The sequence below is a fragment of the Triticum dicoccoides genome, chromosome 7B (assembly GCF_002162155.2).
Source record: "Triticum dicoccoides isolate Atlit2015 ecotype Zavitan chromosome 7B, WEW_v2.0, whole genome shotgun sequence".
NCBI classification, from domain to species: Eukaryota; Viridiplantae; Streptophyta; class Magnoliopsida; order Poales; family Poaceae; genus Triticum; species Triticum dicoccoides.
Genome location: NC_041393.1, coordinates 759,916,018 through 759,927,584, shown reverse-complemented (window position 1 = coordinate 759,927,584; position 11,567 = coordinate 759,916,018). Strand labels below are relative to the sequence as shown.

At 41.2% G+C, this 11,567-nt stretch overlaps 1 long non-coding RNA gene across 1 annotated transcript; it reads left to right on the top strand.

The window, feature by feature from the left end:
* The first annotated feature begins 392 nt into the window (after positions 1-392).
* Positions 393-5,735, top strand: LOC119342024. Its single transcript, XR_005165361.1, has 3 exons — positions 393-652; positions 3,936-4,000; positions 5,322-5,735. It is a non-coding gene; the product is annotated as an uncharacterized LOC119342024 (long non-coding RNA).
* Positions 5,736-11,567: the final 5,832 nt, after the last annotated feature.

Genomic DNA, 11,567 nt, shown 5'->3' with positions numbered 1-11,567 from the left:
TAACGGATATTCGAATCTACCCCCTGTTTTAATGATTTACTACTACTACTACTACTATTATTATTATTATTATTATTATTATTATTATTATTATTATTATTATTATTATTATTCCACTATCTTAGTCCTATCTTCAAAATACGCCTTTTTTTAATCTCATACTTTTATGTATCTTTTTCACAGAGACGCTAGTAAGCTTGCCACAAAACTACAATAATTTTTGTTTTCCATTGGTGAAATATCAGGTTTACCACTTTACCCTGTATCATTCTGAAGTCTCTCCACCATGTCCTTTCAGACCCCCACCAGGAAACCACCCTTGTTACTACCAATCAGCACCCAACACCACATCCTCACCTCACTCACCTCCGCCCACTCAGCCACTCAAACCACCTACCCCCAAGTCGTCCCACAACTTCGGCCTTACAGATCTGCCATTGCCCACTTCTCCTCATTTCTCCTCTCCTCTCAGATCTTCATTCGTTCTGCCCTTCCCCTGTCCCCTCTAATATACAACAGTCAGTCACTACCTTGATCATACCATTACTGAACGAATCCTCCTGTTGGAGCGCAGGCCCCCTCATCCAAGATGTCTCTTGATCTACCAATCGGTTAAAGATTGCTAACATTGGCAGACCACCTCCAGCCCCTTGTGAGTCCCCTAACTTTCTCCCTACATGCCAATCATGTGTTTTATCAAAATAATTTATGTATTGTTTATTTCAGGCCTTTGCAAAATTATTACTTTTGCAAGTCCCACTATTCTGGTATTTCTTCTTATTTTTTTGTTTACTCAAAATAAAATGACTTCTTTTCCGATCAGGAATGCTGACCATACAATAACTTGCGTGCCCCAAGGAACAACTTGTTCAATTTTAGATTTCCGAAGCATACAAGTTAACACTCTAAATTTGTAAAATAATAACCCCTCGTTCTCAAGACATAAATCATAAACCGTGTCAAAATCTATAAAGTTTCATCAGCCTTAGATAGAGAAAAATATCAACATCTACAGCCAATATATATGTTAATATGCCTATCATTTTCAATTTTTTGCGGATGTTGATATTTTTACTTGTAAACTTGGACAATTGTTTCAAATTACGTATTGAAGAAATTGCGGCAAATCTATTGGATATTGCACTATATGTGTAAAGAAGCAATGAAATATTAATAATGTTTTAAAGACACTTTTATTCACTCAACACATGTCATTTCCATTTTTTGAATCCAAATATTAACAATACACCTCCTTCTTAAATCACAACCCTAAAAGACTGTCCTCTGTCAAAATCTCTGAACATTTGGCCAAAATAAATCAACGACTTAGGTGGTATGTTATGAAACTTTATTTGTCCACAAAGGGGGTCTCTTTGCAAAGTAAGGAGTACAGCCTTCAAAGGTTTCAAAATTATGTCTGCAGATTTTTTTTGTGAACCAGAGTAGGTTTATTAGTATTTAACAAACCCAAACCAGGACCCACCCACCCTTAGATGTTACAAGCCAAATCTTCTTCCCACCCAGATAAGCACTCCACATATGCAGCCATGTCTAAATGTTGCAGTTTGTCCACATGTCATCATACCTAAGTACCATGATAAAGCCTGTTACATATTCAGGCGCAAAATAATACACACATATCTTCTACATAATTGTTCCCCTAACCCATTGTAATCTAGACTTCAAGAGCAAGGACGCCTTTAGGCGGGTATCCTTTGTTCCCTTTCATTCCCAGAACCCTCTGCAGGACATTGGCCTTCAGTTGTTTATTCCACTCCTACCACAAGTCAAGATTCGATATATTAAATTTCTAGCCGCTTATATCATATATATGATATAATAACCATAGGTAATAACTATTTTTTTCAAAAAGACAGGCAAGTAGGGGGAAGAACTTGCCTTTGATCTCCCTTTCACCAGCGATTTCTCGTCGAAGTATGTGAAATAGTGCACCATGTCAAACGCACATTCGTCACTGTGAAAACGTAACCAGTTATTAATAAAAGAAAGTATTCATAAGCACAACAAAATAGTAGTGAAAAATTAACTTACATGTCTGCTGGCCCATGAAGTTCCTGGTGACACTTGTATGTAAACTTCTCGGGCACCACTTCCCAGCCCTTACTGAACTCTCTTGCACACTTCGCTAAACCAGTAATCAACTTCTCACAAATGCCACTATGTTTTTCCAGCAGGCGTTCCTCTCCAATGCATGAATCCCTTGGATCAAGCACATGCACAATGCATTCGCTCATGTCAATAGCATACAATGTCCAGTATTGCTCTCTATCCCTTCTCGGTGCCATTATCTGAAATAACCAGTCACACAACTTACTTCATATCAAAACTAATATTCCAACTACAAACTTCTGTTTGCAAGTACAAACAATCTACTTACCATCCTCCAGCACCGCAGATCATACCCCCAAACCTCACTTGTGAACATTTCTTTCACCTTTGAATTAGCAAGATAATTTTTGTCATAGACCACCAGCTCCTAAACAGATATTGAATTGTCATTACTAGCAAGTAATCGACTATCACTAATCAGTTATTGTCCCACAGATTATAATAACTCACCGCCCAGAGAGGTAGCAAGATGTGCCTCCAACGGTTTCGTTGTGCAGGTGTCATCCAAGTCAGCTCAACCACCCACATCATCCTTATCACCACAACAAATCCTCTGTAATTCAGTCCACATGGACTACTAAACTGATCTACAAATTCGTCCCCAGTCATCTCCAGCAAATCTGGTTCCTCATGCTTGAACCAAGTGGTACAACCACAGTTTTAACCAGTCTTAGTACATCTAACATGCTACTTTCTAATACATGTTAAAGAATCAAACTTAGTTCCTCAGAGCTTACCGAGGACGCGTACCCCCGAATGAATGCCTCATGTTCCGCAACCCCAGGTTGGCCACTGCGTTCCTTATCTCCTCGTAGCATTGCCCTAGTAAAAAAGGCGAGATGGCAAAACCAACTTTCTTCCTACGTTGTCTCGCATATACGCATGGCCTTTTTGCCGGCTGGAAAGCTATTTCCTCCTCTCCTGTCATATCAGAAGCCAGCCTTTTCTTCTGCCTATGCGCCCCGTCATCTGTCTGGGCTACAAACTGTCCTTCATCATATGTCAGGAAGTTCAAATCTGGTATTTCAACTGTTGCATTGAGATGTCAGTACATTACATACATGAACCATAATTCATGCTACTACCATATAAACTACAAACACCGGTTTAACAATTTTTTTACCATTTATTCTTTGTGTTAAATATGCTTGCGCAAAGACGGTCATTGGAACAAATACCCCCTTCCTTTCACAACACTCATCAATTCCCAACTTGTTCCTTGGTAATTTTTTAAGAGGTCCCATAGAATAATCGGAAAAACCACCCTTGTCGTCTCCTATGTATTTCAAATTAATTAAGTTGGACTCATCAACTATTGAATGTAATTACATTATAGTAATTTGTCTGTCATCATCACACAACTTACCAAGTAAGCTATTTCCAGCGCAATCATCCACTTTCTCCTTCCCTTTACTTTCCTTCACTAAAGTAGCAGACTCTGTCCGCCATAGAATAAATTTAAATGATTAAGTTCGATTTGTGAAATTACCCATGCTATACCAGAACACAAAACTATGGTTCATTGTTTAGCTGGACACCTATTCCATATATGAATAGAGACACCTCTAACAACCGCCCATTACATTATTTGTGATGTAAAGTTTTTCATACCTGCCACACTGTTGTCTTTTGAAGCACCGATCCCTTTCAATAACTGCATGCTTTCTGTCTTCAAACCTGTCAAACATTCCGCAACTTGCTTATGTCCTTTTTAATGCAGCTGTAATTATACATTTTTCTTTACCTTCAATCAACATATTTCCACAGCTCCTCAAATAACTAATGTTATTTTTCTTCTTCTCCAGTCCGATGTTTATGATGCACTCAAACAACTTGCTGAAATCTTCAACAACCCTACTCTTCTCGTTATGTAAGTAATTTTCCCTAATCATCCTGGCCATATCTGTATTAGCCCCTCCTACTGCTAATAGCATATCGTGTAAATCCATGCTATGATTTGTACCCTCCAACGCCATTCTTTCCGCATGTGCAGTGAACAATGGCAACACCTGAGAGTTGTAAACAGACCAATCAGACCATTTATGCTTAACCATTACTCTATTGATAGCCAGTTTATTTATTACTTACACTTGTTGTCATTTCCACAATATCCGCTTCTCCTTCTTTGTAATCCAAGTCCGGCACGATTTTCTTTGGCTGAATACATAATAGCTTAACTGTTAGACATTATATAACAGTTTTTTTCAATGTTACACACTATATACCCAATGAATAATAGTTCTTACGAATGGCAACCCCACAATTTTTGTTTAGTTTCTTACAAACTAAGCAATATAATTTCAACGAAATACTGAAAACAATAATTGCTGTTCTATCATCCAAATTAATCATATTTCCTTAATGTATCACAACAGGAAGTCTTTTTTTCTATGCCATGTATTATTACCGATAAGTAATCTGTTCCACGGAACTTATAAACTAGTCAGAATCAGATCCATTCTTCCCACATCAACTTTAAGTCTTCCTCACGTCTATATCTACGTCTATGTTATATCGCTCAACTGAGTTTTATATAAAACTAGTATAGAACTAACATTTTTTTATAACTATAGTTTAATCACAATTAGGTCTAATTTATCACCCAATTACCAAATACCTTCAGCATTCCATATGTTGTTAAGCCATCCACCTTTGAACTATTATAGTTCACAAGTGCTTCCAGCAAGCTAGCATTGTAGTATTTGATCCGTGGCTCCGCTCTTTCATCAAGCTTTAGGAAACCTACGTCAACTGAGTCGAAGAATAGCACCTACACTCAGACCCAAAAAACATCAGTGTATTCAACTTATAGCAATTTTTGTTGGTTGTCATATATAAGAAATTAGCTATTCTCACCATGAGTACTAATTGGCAACCATAAACGCACGCTGTTTTCATGTATTGTCTTGCCCTGGCTTTTGTCGCACCAACAAGTATTTCATCAAGAGTGTACTTGCCCCAGTTAAAATCTGTCAAATCTTCATGCTCCAGCACTAATTGGCAAGCAGAATGAGTAACTTGATTTAGGTGTTCCCTAGGACCTAAAAATGATGTCACGTAAAGCATTGCAAACGCCCTCTAAAACCTGATTTTTTCTGCCGGTATCTTCAGAAGTTCATCCACTTTTATTGGCACATATGTTTCAGGAAGTTTCATAAGCCTCCTTACTGACTTTATATCATCTACTTCAGCAGGTCTTGAGCACACTTGTATTTCATTCGAACCACCTTTCCTTGTTCCAAGTATCCTACAACACACATCTGCATTCAAATCAATAGTTCTCTGACCCACAGTGTCCAATGATAAACATGATTGCTCAGGGATCACACTCATCAGCAGCTGCATTGCCTGCTCTTTATGTTTCTTTGGAAAAGTATCAATGTCAAGAACCCCATACAGACCCATGGATCTGACTGCTGCCTTCTTGTCTTCCCCCCAACCTTGCATTGCAACTTTCAGTTTTTTAGGAGTGTAGCAAGTGTTAATTTTCCATTCTGGAACAACCCCTAGATCTTCATACTTCCTTGTGGGAGAATGCTCTGCAACTGGGCATATGCTGCTAGTGAAGGAAATATGCCCTAGAGGCAATAATAAAGTTATTATTTATTTCCTCATATCATGATAAATGTTTATTATTCATGCTAGAATTGTATTAACCGGAAACATAATACATGTGTGAATACATAGACAAAACTATAGTCACTAGTATGCCTCTACTTGACTAGCTCATTAATCAAAGATGGTTATGTTTCCTAACCATAGACATGTGTTGTCATTTGATTAGTGGGATCACATCATTAAGAGAATGATGTGATTGACATGACCCATTCCGTTAGCCTAGCACTTGATCGTTTAGTATACAGCTATTGCTTTCTTCATGACTTATACAAAGTTCCTGCAACTATGAGATTGTGCAACTCCCGTTTATCGGAAGAACACTTTGTGTGCTACCAAACGTCACAACGTAACTGGGTGATTATAAAGGTGCTCTACAGGTGTTTCCGAAGGTACATGTTGGGTTGGCATAATTCGAGATTAGGATTTGTCACTCCGACTGTCGGAGAGGTATCTCTGGGCCCTCTCGGTAATACTCATCACCTAAGCCTTGCAAGCATGTAACTAATGAGTTAGTTATGAGATGATGTATTACGGAACGAGTAAAGAGACTTGCCGGTAACGAGATTGAACTAGGTATTGGATACCGACGATCAAATCTCGGGCAAGTAACATACCGATGACAAAGGGAACAATGTATGTTGTTATGCGGTTTGACCGATAAAGATCTTCGTAGAATATGTAGGAACCAATATGGGCATCCAGGTCCCGCTATTGGTTATTGACCGAGAATGGTTCCAGGTCATGTCTACATAGTTCTCGAACCCGTAGGGTCTGCACGCTTAATGTTACGATGACAGTTTTATTATGAGTTTATAAGTTTTGATGTACAAAAGTTTGTTCGGAGTCCCGGATGTGATCACGGACATGACGAGGAGTCTCAAAATGGTCGAGACATAAAGATTGATATATTGGACGACTATATTCGGACACCGGAAGTGTTCCGGGTGATTTCGGAGAAAACCGGAGTGCCGGGGGGGGGTTACCGGAACCCCCCGGGAGAGTATTGGGCCTATGGGTCTTAGGGGAAAGGAGAGAGGGGCGGCCAGCATGGTCCGCACCCCCCCTCCCCCCTCTGGTCCGAATTGGACTAGGAGGGGGGCGGCGCCCCCCCTTTCCTTCCCCCTCTCCCCCTTCCTTCCTCCTCCTAGTAGAAGTAGGAAAGGAGGAGTCCTACTCCTACTAGGAGGAGGATTCCTCCTCCCTTGGCGCGCCTAAACGGGCCAGCCGGCCTCCCCCCTTGCTCCTTTATATACGGGGGCGGGGGGGGGTGGGGCACCCCATAGACACACAAGTTGATCTATGGATCGTTCCTTAGCCGTGTGCAGTGCCCCCCTCCACCATATTCCACCTCGGTCATATCGTCGCGGAGTTTAGGCGAAGCCCTGCGTCGGTAGAACATCATCATCGTCACCAAGCCGTCGTGCTGACGTAACTCATCTCCGGAGCTCGGCTGGATCGGAGGCCGGAGATCGTCATCGAGCTGAACGTGTGCTGAACTCGGAGGCTTCGTACGTTCGGTGCTTGGATCGGTCGGATCGTGAAGACGTACGACTACATCAACCGCGTTGTGCTAACGCTTCCGCTTACGGTCTATGAGGGTACGTGGATGAACACTCTCCCCTCTCGTTGCTATGCCATCATCATGATCTTGCGTGTGCGTAGGAATTTTTTTGAAATTACTACGTTCCCCAACAGTGGTATCCGAGCCAGGTTTTATGCGTTGATGTTATATGCACGAGTAGAACACAAGTGAGTTGTGGGCGATACAAGTCATACTGCTTACCAGCATGTCATACTTTGGTTCGGCGGTATTGCGAGATGAAGCGGTCCGGACCGACATTACGCGTACGCTTACGCGAGACTGGTTTCACCGTTACGAGCACTCGTGCTTAAAGGTGACTGGCGGGTGTCTGTCTCTCTCACTTTAGCTGAATCGAGTGTGGCTACGCCCGGTCCTTGTGAAGGTTAAAACAGCACCAACTTGACGAACTATCGTTGTGGTTTTTGATGCGTAGGTAAGAACGGTTCTTGCTAAGCCCGTAGCAGCCACGTAAAATTTGCAACAACAAAGTAGAGGACGTCTAACTTGTTTTTGCAGGGCATGTTGTGATGTGATATGGTCAAGACGTGATGCTATATTTTATTGTATGAGATGATCATGTTTTGTAACCGAAGTTATCGGCAACTAGCAGGAGCCATATGGTTGTCGCTTTATTGTATGAAATGCAAACACCCTGTAATTGCTTTACTTTATCACTAAGCGGTAGCGATAGTCGTAGAAGCAATAGATGGCGTAAACGACAACGATGCTACGATGGAGATCAAGGTGTCGCGCTGGTGACGATGGTGATCACGACGGTGCTTCGGAGATGGAGATCACAAGCACAAGATGATGATGGCCATATCATATCACTTATATTGATTGCATGTGATGTTTATCCTTTATGCATCTTATCTTGCTTTGATTGACGGTAGCATTTTAAGATGATCTCTCACTAAAATTATCAAGAAGTGTTCTCCCTGAGTATGCACCGTTGCCAAAGTTCGTCATGCCGAGACACCACGTGATGATCGGGTGTGATATGCTCTACGTCCATCTACAACGGGTGCAAGCCAGTTTTGCACACACGGAATACTCAGGTTAAACTTGACGAGCCTAGCATATGCAGATATGGCCTCGGAACACGGAGACCGAAAGGTCGAGCGTGAATCATATAGTAGATATGATCAACATAGTGATGTTCACCATTGAAAACTACTCCATCTCACGTGATGATCGGTTATGGTTTAGTTGATTTGGATCACATGATCACTTAGATGACTAGAGAGATGTCTGTCTAAGTGGGAGTTCTTAAGTAATATGATTAATTGAACTTAAAATTATCATGAACTTAGTACCTGATAGTATCTTGCTTGTCTATGTTTGTTTGTAGATAGATGGCTCATGATGTTGTTCCGTTCAATTTTAATGCGTTCCTTGAGAAAGCAAAGTTGAAAGATGATGGTAGCAATTACATGGATTGGGTCCGTAACCTGAGGATTATCTTCATTGCTGCACAGAAAAGTTACGTCCTGGAAGCACCGCTGGGTGCCAGGCCTGCTGCTGATGCAACTGACGACGTTAAGAACGTCTGGCAGAGCAAAGCTGATGACTACTCTATAGTTCAGTGTGCCATGCTTTACGGCTTAGAACCGGGTCTTCAACGATGTTTTGAACGTCATGGAGCATATGAGATGTTCCAGGAGTTGAAGTTAATATTTCAAGCAAATGCCCGGATTGAGAGATATGAAGTCTCCAATAAGTTCTATAGCCGCAAGATGGAGGAGAATAGTTCTGTCAGTGAACACATACTCAGAATGTCTGGGTATAATAATCACTTGATTCAACTGGGAGTTAATCTTCCTGATGATAGTGTCATTGACAGAATTCTCCAATCACTGCCACCAAGCTACAAGAGCTTTGTGATGAACTATAATATGCAAGGGATGAAAAAGACTATTCCCGAGCTCTTCGCAATGCTAAAAGCCGCAGAGGTAGAAATCAAGAAGGAGCATCAAGTGTTGATGGTCAACAAGACCACTAGTTTCACGAAAAAGGGCAAAGGGAAGAAGAAGGGGAACTTCAAAAAGAACGGCAAGCAAGTTGCTGCTCAAGAGAAGAAACCCAAGTCTGGACCTAAGCCTGAAACTGAGTGCTTCTACTGCAAGCAGACTGGTCACTGGAAGCGGAACTGCCCCAAGTATTTGGCGGATAAGAAGGATGGCAAAGTGAACAAAGGTATATGTGATATACATGTTATTGATGTGTACCTAACTAGAGCTCGTAGTAGCACCTGGGTATTTGATATTGGTTCTGTTGCTAATATTTGCAACTCGAAATAGGGACTACGGAATAAGCAAGCACTGGCCAAGGACGAGGTGACGATGCGCGTAGGAAACGGTTCCAAAGTCGATGTGATCGCGGTCGGCACGCTACCTCTACATCTACCTTCGGGATTAGTTTTAGACCTGAATAATTGTTATTTGGTGCCAGCGTTGAGCATGAACATTATATCTGGATCTTGTTTAATGCGAGACAGTTATTCATTTAAATCAGAGAATAATGGTTGTTCTATTTATATGAGTAATATCTTTTATGGTCATGAACCCTTGAAGAGTGGTCTATTTTTATTGAATCTCGATAGTAGTGATACACATATTCATAATGTTGAAGCCAAAAGATGCAGAGTCGATAATGATAGTGCAACTTATTTGTGGCACTGCCGTTTAGGTCATATCGGTATAAAACGCATGAAGAAACTTCATACTGATGGACTTCTGGAATCACTTGATTATGAATCACTTGGTACTTGTGAACCGTGCCTCATGGGCAAGATGACTAAAACACCGTTCTCCGGAACTATGGAGAGAGCAACAGATTTGTTGGAAATCATACATACAGATGTATGTGGTCCGATGAATGTTGAGGCTCGTGGCGGATATCGTTATTTTCTCACCTTCACAGATGATTTGAGCAGATATGGGTATATCTACTTAATGAAGCACAAGTCTGAAACATTTGAAAAGTTCAAAGAATTTCAGAGTGAAGTGGAAAATCATCGTAACAAGAAAATAAAGTATCTACGATCTGATCGTGGAGGAGAATATTTGAGTTACGAGTTTGGTTTACATTTGAAACAATGCGGAATAGTTTCGCAACTCACGTCACCCGGAACACCACAACGAAATGGTGTGTCCGAACGTTGTAATCGTACTTTACTTGATATGGTGCGATCTATGATGTCTCTTACCGATTTACCACTATCGTTTTGGGGTTATGCTTTAGAGACGGCCGCATTCACGTTAAATAGGGCACCATCAAAATCCATTGAGACGACGCCTTATGAACTGTGGTTTGGCAAGAAACCAAAGTTGTCGTTTCTTAAAGTTTGGGGCTGCGATGCTTATGTAAAGAAACTTCAACCAGATAAGCTCGAACCCAAATCGGAGAAATGTGTCTTCATAGGATACCCAAAAGAGACTTTTGGGTACACCTTCTATCACAGATCCGAAGGCAAGACATTCGTTGCTAAGAATGGATCCTTTCTAGAGAAGGAGTTTCTCTCGAAAGAAGTGAGTGGGAGGAAAGTAGAACTTGATGAGATAACTGTATCTACTCCCTTATTGGAAAGTAGTTCATCACGAGAACCGGTTCCTGTGACGACTACACCAATTAGTGAGGAAGCTAATGATATTGATCATGAAACTTCAGATCAAGTTTCTGCTGAACCTCGTAGGTCTACCAGAGTAAGATCCGCACCAGAGTGGTACGGTAATCCTATTCTGGAAGTCATGTTACTTGACCATGCTGAACCTACGAACTATGAGGAAGCGATGATGAGCCCAGATTCCGCAAAATGGCTAGAGGCCATGAAATCTGAGATGGGATCCATGTATGAAAACAAAGTATGGACTTTCGTTGACTTGCCCGATGATCGGCAAGCCATTGAGAATAAATGGATCTTTAAGAAGAAGACTGACGTTGATGGTAATGTAACTGTCTATAAAGCTCGACTTGTTGCGAAAGGTTTTCGACAAGTTCAAGGGGTTGACTACGATGAGACTTTCTCACCCGTAGCGATGCTTAAGTCTGTCCGAATCATGTTAGCTATTGCTGCATTTCATGATTATGAAATTTGGCAAATGGATGTCAAGACTGCATTCTTGAATGGATTTCTAGAAGAAGAGTTGTATATGATGCAGCCGGAAGGTTTTGTTGATCCAAAAGGTGCTAACAAAGTATGCAAGCTCCAGCGTTCCATTTATGGACTGGTGCAAGC